At 51.8% G+C, this 13,080-nt stretch overlaps 1 protein-coding gene across 6 annotated transcripts in view; it reads right to left on the reverse strand.

The window, feature by feature from the left end:
• PDYN (prodynorphin) overlaps positions 1–13,080 on the reverse strand; it is a 103,533-nt gene that overhangs the window by 70,324 nt on the left and 20,129 nt on the right. For all 6 annotated transcript variants that reach the window (XM_044984686.1, XM_044984690.1, XM_044984687.1 and 3 more), the window contains one exon: positions 10,614–10,746. The gene's annotated coding sequence lies outside the window, so the exon portion shown is untranslated. The remainder of the gene's footprint in view (positions 1–10,613; positions 10,747–13,080) is intronic.

Here is a 13,080-nt window from a genome sequence, read left to right on the forward strand (position 1 = left end):
GAGGAGAAGCAGCAAGGGATGCTGCGTGTCTGGACTGAGGAGCATGGCAGAGCTTAGGGAGGCTGTTTGCACAATGCCTGCCTGAAGTGAGACTTAGCTAGTGCTATTGACCCCTCTCTCCGATATGCTGACAAAGGAGATGGGGAGCCCTAGAATTTTATGGCTTTCTTGGGCTTGCTCCAGGGAGGGTTCGGTCTTTCAGTCCTTCCGGGTACGTCTTTCTTCTTCCCTCCCACCTCCCCTCCCCACAGCAGCCACTGCAGTCTCAGAGGCAAGTTCTTCTTAGAGGTTAACGATGGAACAACCCTCGGTACAAAGACGAGTCCTGGCCAATTGCTGAACAGGAGCGGTTGTTCAGTGAAGAGGTCACGTGATCAGTCCAGCAGCGTGGGCGATTCCTGTCAAGGGTCCGACGTGAGGAGGTTGGCGGTGACATTCACCTGTCATGTCATCTCATTAACCCATCATGGAGAGCTGAGTGTCAGCACTTTCTGAAGTGCTGCTCTGCGTTCTCCTAATGCGTCACTTCAGTCAGGGAAGTGAGATCTGTCACACCTCGTTAGTGGAATTTTCCATTTAGTGCTTAAAAATGGATCTTGTGTCCCAACACCTTTGAGTGGGAGCACACAGCAAGGATGTCACAGGCCAGCTGCTGCATCACACCTGATGTGGCCAACAGCCGGGGTTCGCGCTCTGACTCGCTTCCCAGGAATCCAGCTGAGCTGCAGAGTCTCGCAGCCGTAGGGACAAGTGTCACCCCCAGCTCCTGCAGTGCTGCAGAATCTCTGAAGTCTCTTCTGCATCTCTTCCATCACCAGGGCATCACGGTACACAGACTGGGAGGGCATGCGAAGAGGAGGGACTCTTACTCAACTCATTGTCGTAGTTACACCCCAGATTCCCGTGTGTCTCGAAGACAACATCAGGCAGGCAGAAAGGCTACTAGTGAGGGTGCACAGGGTGTTTTCTCCAAGGATAAACTCATTGCAAGCACAGCCAGCCCTGGAACGTTGTCTTGCTTCGAGGAAGTTCTTGGCAGCTCCTGGCACTCAAGTGCCAAAGGGTGTCCAGTGAAGAGACAGCTATTCATGTCTGGGCTGTGCATCCGAGCTCCACCCACCAAACCAGAATGTGCACTGCTGAGCATTGGGAAGGGCTTCTCTATCATCACACCCCCCAGCCTGGTTCTCACCCACTCATTCCTAATGGCCAAGTGTCCACATCACAATGAAATACCCCAGGTTGGCCGCCTCATCAGACAAGGGCTCAAACATGTCAAGAGCTGAACAGAGCATAGATCCACAACTGAGCCTCCTGATGTGGAGATGTGGATAAGGGCCCAGGTCTGAGTGTCGCACATCCACTGCCCTCTTCTGTGGATGGAAGGTGTCAAGCACCATTGCGGTCAATCCAGCACCTACACTGGGGGAGCTCTTCCATTCCCAGCCATGCATCCACCCAGGCGCTGCTGCTGCTGTGAGTTCAGAACCATTCCCATGTGCTGTACTCACACCGCACAAGGCCAGACTCTGCATCTAGAGCTGGGATCAGTCCCTAACTCCCACTTGCCAGCAGAACCTTTCCCAAATCCTCCTCTCTTGCCCTATTCCCCCTGGCTGTCTGACTGAGCAGAATTACCAAGGAGAGACTCTCCTGAAACCTCTGTGCATTGTCCCCTGGGATAGGATGGTGCCAGCTGAGCTAATTGCATCCGATGCTTTTCCTGCATCACACAGCCGGAGAAATGTCAGAAAAAAAGTTAAAGCAAATGATACTAAAGGGAAAACAAAAACATTCTTTGCTTCCTGGGGAGGAGTATGGGAGCCGAGGCCTCCTGTGACGCACACGCAAGCACACACCAGCACCCAGGTGCAGCCAAATAGGTGGGAAAGGGGGAAATCAGAATTAAAACCTAGAACTGCTCTACAGACCAGGTGTTGGCCAATGGCATCTGAAGAAGTAGCCTTCCTTGGTCCATGTAGCACAGAGGACTAGAGAGAAGAGACTCCAGACACAGCCAGCGAGGATCAAGAAACAGGATGGAGAGGGAAATGCACGTTAAGCTGCAAGCCATAGTGTCCACAGATTTACTACAGCCTGGCATCATCACTGGCAAAAGTGGGCAGTGGCTCTGCCTCAGTGTCAAAGACCAAGTCTGACTCGCCAGGAGCTCGATTTCCCCAAAGGACGTTGGAGTGCGAGGACCTAGCAATGCAATGAACCAACCCAGCTTTTGCAGAGGTAATAAACCCTCAGATGAGCATTTCACTTCCTCCCACCTCTCCCCCACATGGGCTGAAGACAACGCATGGGTACGCCACACCACGTTCTGACACCTGTTCCTCTGAGAGGGCTCCTCTCTCATTTTCCATTGTGTGCAGGGGAGGAAGCAGAAGCTTCATACCCTGAGCGGGACAACCACGCAGATCACATGTGGACTGGCGGCTAGAGGTGGAACGGAGCTGAGTTCCTAGATTTTGAATACCAGCTGAGCCATGTGAATTCTCTCAGTTGGCACACTGGTAAAAGTGGCCGCGGAGCCGGGTCTGTCTGAGAGCCAGAGGTTGCCTCCAAGCTGAGCTCTCTGGATACATAGATTCCACCCTCGCAGGGGCTGATGCCTCAGCATTGCAAAGCTCTAGCACAGCGGCTTGCAAGCTGTGGTCAACCGTGGTCCCTGGAGCACCAGTTGGTGAGCCACAGAGAGCTGGCCAGTCACATGGTGCTGGCTCCTCATTTGCAGCTATGAAATGGCATTAGAAGAGCTAGAAATACATTAAATGCTTCCACCGCACTTTGCCCCAGGGCTGATATTCAATTTCCAGTGTGCAGAAGGGGTCTGCGTGGTGAGGAATGGGAGCGATCCCTTCGCATGCCGACCGCACCATGCAATAGCACGAGATCCCCTGCTGTCGCTCCCCAGCTCTAGCACCAGCACCTAAGAACAAAAGCCCACAGCTTTGCCACTCGTAGGACAGTGCCATGGCTTCCCCACCACACTGGTGGGACTAGGGACCAGACAGAGATAATGCTGTCGTCATCTTCTCCCTGAGGCTTGGCCGAGTGCCCTCCCCCAGTCACTGCTTTGTTCTCTCATGTATTGTTCCTCCCTGTCCTCCTGGAGAAGCAGACCAGGAGGCTGCGCTCCCTCCATTAGTGAATGGATGGGGCTCTACACTGCCCGGATGCTCCCATCTCTACTCAGACGCAGCTCGGGGGAGATGCTGCAAAGCTCGTCTTTGGACAGTAACATGAAAATCCCCAACTCCACCACTGCTCCAATGGCCGGGGCAAGCTTCTGGTTCCTCCTGAGCACGGGGAATCACAACCCTGCAGTGCGCCTTCCCGGGCTCCGAGTTGGGTTCCTTCGGTTCAGCTCTTTCTTAAGAGAAGAAGAGAGCCGAGAAAGAGCTTCCCAAGGGCTTTATTTGCTGGCTAGTTTTGCTCTCCCTTGGTGGGAAGGTAACTGCTCTCTCTGGGCGAGACGGGAGCTTTGCAATCCCAGCTTTGGGAAGGGCGTTTAGAGGGAAGAGGAAATTCACGCACCAATACATCTCATCCCTGACCGGGGAATATCACCCCTTCTAGGCTGCACTGGAAAGCTTCCCCATCCCCCAGCCTAAGGGCACCCCCCTACTCAAGGGCACCAGGGGATCTTGTGCCATTTCAGTTTACTTAGGTCCTGGCCTTCTCCAGCTGGCCAGCCTACAGGACTCACCTCTACCCCCATAAGAAGCGGACGCTGTTTCTACATCACTTCTGCTGTCAACCTCACCAGCTCCTGCACGCAGGGATCCCCAACCCTGATGTGGAAGAATCCTCAGCTCCAGGGAGGCACATGGAATTCACCCTCCCTGCCAGCTTGTTCTCAGCTGGTCTCGAACTGCATGACCCAAGCCTCCCCGTGGAGGAATTCCCGTCCCCGGGGCAAAAGGGCCCAACGATCTCCTCCTTTGTCCAGCTCTTAACTTCTCTCTGCTCCACTTTAGACCAGCTGAGACTACACCGTCCCCATGCTCCTTTATTACTGAGGAGCCTCTCCCAGGGACCCCAGCGCTGACCTGGGTGGACCATGCTTTCCAAGGGCAAGAGCGGGATTCATTCAGCACAGCCGGTCATTTAGCCCTGTACAACCTCTGCCCTGATCGGCCGGTGAGAGCAGAGCTCCCATGGTGAACGTTCTGCTGGGTGAAATCTCCTTCCCTCATTTCTCTCTTTCCATAGAACATGCTCTGTTAGACTCAAGGGGGAGCAGGTTTCCTTTCAAGCCAAGCCTTTTGGAAGAGGGAATAGAGTCTTCTTCCTTCAGTCCTGAGCTTTGCTCAAAATGGCTCCATCGACAGACCAGGCCTTGAGATAAGATAAGGAAGCTCCGGTCAGCTGGCTCTCCCCCCACCCCCCCAGTGACATTTTTCCCCTTCAATCAATGGCCTTTTTTCTAAATTGGTTATTTTTGGGGAAAGAACCAAGCTTATCAATGAAATGAAATAAAATAAAAAAAAATGTAGCAGTTTTAAATTCCATCCCCTCCCTGTTACCAGTTTGCTGCTAATACGATTGAGTGACTGGGGACCAGGATGATTCTCATGTTTCCTTTTTCTGCTCTAACTTGTGGAGAATTCCTCAATCCTCAGCTTTAAGAGTCAGTCAGTCACAAACCCTCCAAACTTCCCAAAACAAGCCCCTGCCCGGCACACCTGGGAAGAGGATGAGAGAATGAACAAACCACGCAATGGATGGGAATCACGTCGCTCCCTGCACTAGTGAAAGGTGCTCAGCACTATAGCTATGAGTGGTAAGGACCCTTCAGAAAAGAGCAGGAAAGAGAATCCCTGGCTATTGTCCACCTGCCACGTTCACTGGCAAAATGGAAAAGGAAACAAAGGGGAGAGGAGGTAAAATTGGAAATAAGATTTGGTGGGGATTTTTTTAAGTGCAAATGGCTCCATGTGGAAACAACAGAACCACCATCATTTCTAACTTTGTCTTCTGACCAGCTCTTGGCCTCCATTCTTAGCAAGAACAGAGTCCTGCCATCTTCAGAGCCCAGCTCCTTCCAGGCAGCCGTGCCTGCTCTGAACCCTCCTCTGCCCCTCTCCAGCTCACTCCATGATTTCTAGATGGATTTTTCGATGTTCTATTCCACTCAAACTCTTTACCTTCATCCTGACCAGCCAGTTACCACAGCAACAGTAGCAAGCTGCCATTCACTCCAGGCAAGTCTCTCGAAACTCTTAGAAACCACAGCCCAAATTCTGCTTTGGTTTACACAAGTGTAAATGCAATGAACCTCCATTGCCTTCCATGGAGTTGCTCCAGATTTATACTGGTGTAAACACAGACAGGAGTTGACTGCAAGCCCAGACCTGCTCCCTAATCAGTGATTCATAACTAAACCTGATGTCAGGACAGAAGGTCCTATCGTTCCCAAGGACAAATGTTTGCTCTTGTCAACCCTTTCCCAGCTGCCGTTCTGGTGCAGCCCAGCTGTTGTCTGAAGTGCCAGCCCTCCAGAGGAGGCCAGCCAGGTACATGGTGCAGCACGCGAGGCTCCATTCTCTCTCAATGCCAAAGACAAGGGAGCAACATAAAGCATTTCTCTCATCTCCATCTCCCCCAAACCCCTTCCCTCCTTCGCCAGCTAAGAGGAGGCTCCTCACCTCAGCTCCCGGAGAGCTGCCAGCTCAACTGGGGCCAGCCCTCAGCACCTAAAAGCACAGGGCTTCTTGGGAGCAAGTTCTCCAGTGCATGAGCTCTACCTCCAGGACAAGACTCCCCTCCTCTGCTGGAGATTCTCTCTCCTTCCAATACCGTGGGTCCATGTTCTTACCGTGAGCGCTGCAAAGCGAGACTCCTTTGCTACCAATACGCCACAAGCAATTAGTGCTGCTTAGCCCCAGGGGTTAGACCGCCCCATGTGCTCTCCAGTTCACTGGAACTGGATCAACGAAGCTAGAGATACCAGACACCTACAAGCTCATCTTCTCCACCCTGAAAAAGGCAGGATTGCTCCCCAGCATCCTCCAGGGTTTCACCACAGTTAATGGCAGGGCCGGCTCCAGCTTTTTTGCCACCCCAAGCGGTGAAGAAAAAAGAGAAAAAGAAAAACCCGATTGAGCTGCCGCTGAAGTGCCACCGAAGAGGAAGAGAGGGAGTGAAGGACCCACTGCTGAAGACCGGGACGTGCCGCCCCAATAGCGGACGGTGTGCCGCCCTGGGCACCTGCTTCCTTCCCTGGTGCCTGGAGCCAGCCCTGGTCAATAGGGTTCTCACCGCTTCCCCAGGGAGTCTGTTCCACTGTCTAAGATCTCCATGTCGGGACACTCCCCCCCGCACACACACATACACAAAGCCAACGCTTTCCTTTCCTCGCTTTCCCCATTAGTCCTTGCGGCACCTCCCCTTGGAGGTGCCTAAACAGTTCCTGTCCTGGCGTTCCCACCTTTCATATTCTCCCAGACAGTAATCACATCCTCCCTCGGCCCGTGTTTAACCAAGCCGTACGTGTGCATGCTCAGTTCTGTCTCCTGATGCACCCCCACCCCCTCGTCCCATCACATTTGCTGGCACTTCCGTGGATTTCCTTCCAGTTGTAAACATCTTGCAGCTACTGAAGCCCCCAACCCTGAATGCGAGACTCTAGCTGTGGCTCACCTAGTTCTGGGGAGGAGCTCGCGATCACCTCCCTGATCAGTGCCGTCTCTGCCTGTTTAGGGCCCAGCTGTGGTACACCCTACGGCAAGAGGTGAAAGCACGATGGAATTGAGGAGGTCAGTGCTCCTCTGCCCATGCTCTGGTCCATATTCCCAGAGTCCTGCTGGCAGCCTGTTCAGGGTGGGCAAGAAGGGACCCATGACCACTCCTAGCCAAGAGACAAAGCGTCCCTGCAAAGCTCAGACAGACACATGTGCAATGCCCTGAGTTATTAATAACCCAGCAACATGCCCCCCTGCCCTAGGCTGGCTAATGGGACCCAGATGGAGCTCAGCTTGCCTGCCAGCCACTGGGATCACCGACCCTTTGAAATGTAAAGCTGTCCGCAAAGCGGCAAACCAAATGGCTGGCATTCATTACAGCACAAGTACCAACCCACTAGACACATGGAAGCAGAGTCCTCCCAACATCAGCTCTGCTGTTCATGCCAACGGGGAGGCTGCATGATCCTGCATAACAGGCCCCGCTGTATGATAGAGGGGGATGGGCAGGTGTTTGTTAGGTTTCCACTAGGGTGACCAGATGTCCTGGGTCTTTTTCTTATATAGGCTCCTATTACCCCCCACCTCATCTCCCGATTTTTCACATTTGTTGTCTGGTCACCCTAGTTTCCACACATGACGCTTGAGTTGCCTCCAGAAACCCCAGGACACAAAACACCCTCCCTGTCCACCCTCTCCCCCAACAACAGAGTAGGGAGCCCAGCTTGTGTAACACAGAGGACTGTGTTGGCAAGTGACCAGCAGCCCCCAGCATCTGCACATGCTTTGCACACAAGTTTTGGTTTTTTCCATTAAAAGAGCACCGCTCTGATACACACGCACTTAGCAACACTGCGCACATACTTCGTACAATTAGCTACCCGGGCATCTAACTGGCACTTCGTATGCTGTTAGCCTATTTGCATGCGCAAATTAGGTGTGCAATTGCACACATTTGCTCAACTAGCCCCACAATTGCATGTCCTTGTCTTTCCATTGATACATGACTAGAAAGTGCTGTTTGAGTTCTCTCCTTTGTTCCACCCTGCACATACCCCCAACCAGGAGCAAGGGCTGCATTTTAATTAGAGGGGAACCAAAAATGGAGCCTTGGAATTTCACTGGCTGGGACTAATCCCCAGGTACAAGCTGACCCCTGCAGTTTGGATTTCAGGATGGATCTAGAACTGGGAGGCGGTTATGTTCCGGTGCCAGTTTGGACACAGCCAAATCCAGGCAAAAATGGTTGTTGTTCTCAGGGAGTGAGGGACAATCTGCCGAAGACCCGGACGTGCCGCCCCTTTCCATTGGCCGCCCCAAGCACCTTCTTCCTGCGCTGGTGCCTGGAGCTGGCCCTGGTTGTTCCCATGAGACCCTGCCCCAGAATGGTGGTGCTCTCCCCATGTTAGCTGTTCTTGACAGATGTCCGTCATCCTAAACCAAAAATCTCACGGGAACTGCTTGCTGAGTGTCATTGCTGTCAAGCGCACACACACACCCACACACCCACCCCTGTTCAGTCTCAAACGCAGTATCCAGATCAGACCATTGCCTTCTTAGCACATTTTAACATAAATATTGCTCGGGTGACAATCTGCATCGTTCCATCAGGTCAAATCCTGCATTTCTCCCTCATTCACCATTGTAGGAGCTGAATCGCATATGCAGAAATCCTGCTCCATTGTAGCTGCCAGTTTGAGGTCAGTAAACATATTGGCCTGTCTTTCCCCACCCACAATTTTCCCATAATCCTCCAAGGGACACCTGTCATTATCCATAATACAGTTGTCGGCCCAGCAAGTACAAATGGAGTAACAAGCAAAGCATTTAATTAAAAGATCCACTGAAGAACAAAGCTACCAGCCAGTCATCATAGTGACATCAGCCCAGGAAGAGGAGACACTCAACTGCTAGAGTTTTCAATATGCACCTGCTTACACCCACACTTTTAAGTACTTTTCAGAGATGTGCACAGGGATTGACTCACCAATAGCAAGATGGTGAGGGACAAACAGTGCATTTCTGGACACTAGGTGCCATTCACCCAAGAGTTCTGAAGGAACTCTAATGTGAAATTGCAGAACTACTGTCGTCTGTAACCTATCATTTAAATCGGCTTCTGTACCAAATAACTGGAGGATAGCTAATGTGACGCCAATTTTTAAAAAGGGCTCCAGAGGTGACCCCAGCAATTACAGGCCGGTAAGCCTGACTTCAGTACCAGGCAAACTGGTTTTAACTATAGTAAAAAACGAAATTGTCAGACATAGATTAACATAATTTGTCGGGGAATAGTCAACATGGTTTTTGTAAAGGGAAATCACACCTCACCAATCTACTAGAATTCTTTGAGGTGTCAACAAGCATGTGGACAAGGGGGATCCAGTGGCTATAGTGTACTTAGATTTTCAGAAAGCCTTTGACAAGGTTCCTCACCAAAGGCTCTTAAGCAAAGTGAGCTGTCATGGGATAAGAGGGAAGGTCCTCTCATGGTTTGGTAACTGGTTAAAAGATAGGAAACAAAGGGTAGGAATAAATGGTCCGTTTTCAGAATGGAGAGAGGTAAATAGTGGACCTTCAGGGGTCTGTTCTGGGCCCAGTCCTATTCAACATATTCATAAATGATCTGGAAAAGGGGTAAACAGTGAGGTGGCAAAATTTGCAGATGATACAAAACTACTCAAAATAGTTAAGTCCCAGGCAGACTGTGAAGAGCTAAAAAAGGATCTCCCAAAACTGGGTGACTGGGCAACAAAATGGCAGATGAAATTTAATGTTGATAAATTCAAAGTAAGGCACATTGGCAAGCATAATCCCAACTATACATATACAATGATGGGGTCTAAATTATCTGTTACCACTCAAGAAAGATCTTGAAGTCATTGTGGATAATTCTCTGAAAGCATCCACTCAGTGTGCAGCAGCAGTCAAAAAAGCAAACAGAATGTTGGGAATCATTAAGAAAGGGATAGATCATAAGACAGAAAATATATTGCCTCTATATAAATCCATCTTGAGTACTGCCTGCAGATGTGGTCGCCCCATCTCAAAACAGGTATATTGGTTCAGAAGGTTCAGAAAAGGGCAACGAAAATGATTAGGGGTATGGAACGGCTGCCATATGAGGAGAGAAAAGAAAATCTCCCCTGTTTGTGGAAGGGCTGTTGGGAATGAACAGCAGCTCCGTCAGGAAACCTCCACACAACCACAGCTACAGCTGCAGATCAGTAAGCAGGGCCAATGCTGCTCCCTTATGGTTATTGGAAAAACTGCAGCATTAAGAAGCAGATGAGATAAGAGCAGGGTCCCACTAGACCAGGGATAAGCAACCTATGGCACAGGTGCCGAAGGCGGCACACGAGCTGATTTTCAGCGGGTCCTGGGTCCTGGCCCCAGTCCAGGGGGCTCTGCATTTTAATTTAATTTTAAATGAAGCTTCTTAAACATTTTAAAAAGCTTATCTACTTTACATACAACAATAGTTTAGTTATATATTATAGACTTCTAGAAAGAAACCTTCTAAAAACATTAAAATGTATGACTGGCACACAAAACCTTAAATTAGAGTGAATAAATGAAGACTCGGCACAGCACTTCTGAAACGTTGCTGACCCCTGCACTAGACAATCTCTTGTTGGATGGGTTGAAAATCCTGCAGTGCACTAAACTGGCCAGGGAGAATTTATTCCCTTAGGGACATCCCTAGGGGTATGCACACGCTCATCAGGGGGTACACAAGAAAAATCCTGTAACAGTGAACAATGCATTTGATTTAGTAAGACTTGGCAATCTAATCCAAGGTATATTATACCCTATCTCGGATGGGGGTACACGGTACACTGCATTATTTGGAAAGGGCTATGCAGCCAAAAAAGGGTGAAAACCACAGCCTCAGAGGCTAGGAAAGAGCACACTCACCGGTGATGGGCCCCTCACGGCTGGGTGCGGTGAAGCAGGCTCTCTCCTCTCTAGTGTCCCCCGCTGATGGGCGCTCCAGTGCTGCAATGGTCTCTCTTCCCGTAAACAAGTCCATCCCATCAGGATAATGAGTCTAACAAACGGAAGTCCAAGGTCCTTACATTAGGTCTCCAGCCCAGCTCTAGGTCCTGTGGTTCTTACACCCCATTGGCTCGGGACTTTCCAATGCCTGAAGCCCCCGATGTAAGGGGCCAAGGATCACATCCTCCAGTGGCTGGCAGAGGAGCCTGCGCCCCCCCACTACCCAGGGATCCAGCCCAGGAACACTGCAGTGAGCAGGCCAAGTCCATCTATTCAGACCTGCCCCTGCTACCTCCCTGGGCTTCTTCCTACCATGGTCTCTGCCCAGGCCTTCCCACCACAACCTCCCCTGGGATCCCCTGACAAATCCAAACCAGCTTTCACCCACCTCAGGCTTGGCCTTTCATGCCCCTGGCGTTTTCCTCACTGTTCCTCCGCTGACCCCCTCCCAGTGCTCTCTGCCTGGGAGGCTGGAGCCTGCCCCTTTGATCAGGGCTTTATCAATCTGCTCCACTCCCAGGGGCTGCTTCACCTCTCCCTTGCAAGCTGTCTGTATTCAGGGAAGGATCCAGGGCTGCCTTTCTTTGCACTAACCACACCGGTCCTGCCCCAGCTGGGGCTCATCATTAAGTCTGACCCGCCCGCCAGGTGCAGCCCAGTTTGGTCATTGGGCCCATTAACCCTTTCAGAGCCAGTGTGGGGCCCACACCTCCTCCCAAAAAATAACTAGAGCCATCGGTCCTTCTCTGGCCCCTCGGGCTGGATGAGACCAGCCCCCCAGTATCCTCCCTCGTGTTCTCACAGCCCCGGCTTTGTACCAGGGCACCCTACTGGATTGAAAGCTGTCACAGATGCTTCCATGTCCCTGAAGAACCAGCTACTGTCACTCTCCTCCCCTGGGCCCCTCAACCCTAAATCTCACAAGCAGCCAGTTACTGTCACCCTCTTTTCTTAGGCCATTCCTGAGCCTCAGTCCCCAGCCATTATTCCCTTCCTTAACTTGTGGGTGCTAGCAGAATAAATTGGGTCTTGGACACTGTGTTCCTATGCGGAGAGCAGGGCAGGGCAATCGCTCTGTTGCTCCTCATGTCGTGTCAGGCCCTGGGACATCCAGTAAAGAGTTCTTGGTGCTCAGGGCTTGAGTCAATTCACCCCAGGTCAGTGCTGCAGATGCTGCCACACCAGCCCTAGAAAGGTTCACCCCAGTGGGCATGTCCCCCTCCCAGAAACCAGACTAGGTAGTTTCCAGAGACCATGGGGGCAGAACTCACCCATTCTCCTGGCTAGGGGAGGTCACCTCTTGTCCGGGCAGAGGTGGATGGGTGGCCTGGAGTGGGGAAGTTTGCACTGGCACCACCCTCTGGAAAAATAGAAGATTCCATTCTCCAGTTCCCTCAAAGCAGCACTACGGTCCCTTGGGGAAAGAGAGCTTTTCGGAGGTGCAAGGGCCTGATCCCATTAGGTGCTGCGCACCCTTGATGCCACCTGTCTTCAAGATGCCTGGCCACTGCCAGGATTGAGCCTGCGTGGTGCTGTGAGGGGCCACTCAGACTATCTTGCTTGGACGGCCCTAGGAAGCACGGCTGGGACGAAACCCAGCAGCGGTTTGGGACGAGGTCTCCAGTTCGGCGTTTATGTAACATCGCAAATGAGCCAGCTCCAAAGTGCAGCAGTGAGTGGGTAAGAGCTGGTGACCGCACAGAGCTGAAAAGCTTTTAAAATCATTAGCACAGAGCTTGGTGTCAGTCAGTCAGCTGGAGAGATGGCTCACTCTGGAGTTGCTCTCCTGAGACGTTCCATTTCATATGCAAAGAGGACTGCTAAACTCTATGAAGACTTCAACTCTTCTAGTGCTGCCAAAAACCCGACTCCTTTCTCCTGGGGACCAGGGCTCTATCAGACCCGTGTCTAGCTCGCAGGCTGCGCGAGGCAGTTGGGAGCAGGGAGGTGGTGGGAGCTGAGGGACAGGTAAAGCCCTGAAGGGTGAGGCTGAGGAATCAGCTGCTAGGGACAGCAAGAGGACACTGCTAGGGGCTGCGGTGCAAGAGGTTGGGGAGGTATAGACAGCATCCGGGCTAGCAGCACATGTACAAACCTATCGTCCCCACTGGTTCAGCTCAGGGATACAAAAGGAGAAATAGGTTAAGTGTGTGGGCTCCCACACTGACCTCGTCGCCCAGAGCAGAGTCTGCCCCTCAGCCAGACGAGGAGCAAGTGTTTTGAAAGCATCTGCTCTCCTGAACGCTGAGGCTCTGGCGTTGCGTTGTAAGGCTGGAGCACGGTCATTCCACTCACACCACGGCTGGGGGCTTGAGTCCATACTTCTCTCAGGAGCCCTCCAGTCCCCACTGCAGCGTCCACACCCAGTGGGCCGGCTCTGGCCAGA

The sequence above is a fragment of the Mauremys mutica genome, chromosome 13, assembly GCF_020497125.1.
Source record: "Mauremys mutica isolate MM-2020 ecotype Southern chromosome 13, ASM2049712v1, whole genome shotgun sequence".
In the NCBI taxonomy this organism is placed as follows: domain Eukaryota; kingdom Metazoa; phylum Chordata; order Testudines; family Geoemydidae; genus Mauremys; species Mauremys mutica.